Source organism: Apaloderma vittatum, unplaced genomic scaffold (assembly GCF_000703405.1).
Source record: "Apaloderma vittatum isolate BGI_N311 unplaced genomic scaffold, ASM70340v1 scaffold24656, whole genome shotgun sequence".
NCBI classification, from domain to species: domain Eukaryota; kingdom Metazoa; phylum Chordata; class Aves; order Trogoniformes; family Trogonidae; genus Apaloderma; species Apaloderma vittatum.
In genome coordinates this window covers 1393-1710 of record NW_009721600.1, presented here as the reverse complement: position 1 = coordinate 1710, position 318 = coordinate 1393, and the positions used below count along the sequence as shown (strand labels likewise).

General features: G+C 66.0%; 1 protein-coding gene across 1 annotated transcript in view; it reads left to right on the top strand.

The window, feature by feature from the left end:
• DHX30 (DEAH (Asp-Glu-Ala-His) box helicase 30) overlaps positions 1-318 on the top strand; it is a 16332-nt gene that overhangs the window by 14740 nt on the left and 1274 nt on the right.

Genomic DNA, 318 nt, shown 5'->3' with positions numbered 1-318 from the left:
CTGGCTCCCGGGCTCGCTGGTCACCGCAGGTGGCACAAGGAAGCGTCGAGGTGCCAGAGGTGCTTGTGCTCTCTTAGGAGCGCGTGTCCCAGGCTTGTGCTTCTCCAGGGTCGCTCCTCGTGAGGAGTGGCTCCCCCTAAGCCTGCACAGGTCTGTGCTTGGGTTCTTGTACCCTGGTCTGGGAGCCACCCAGGTGGCATCTTCCTCCGCCTGTTTGCTGCCCCTGGCATGACGTTGGGTCGCTGCCGGGTCTGGCCGCTCGACGTAGGTCCTGCGCTGCGCAGCAGCGGGATGTACCTGCCCCTGCCTGCGCGTAGG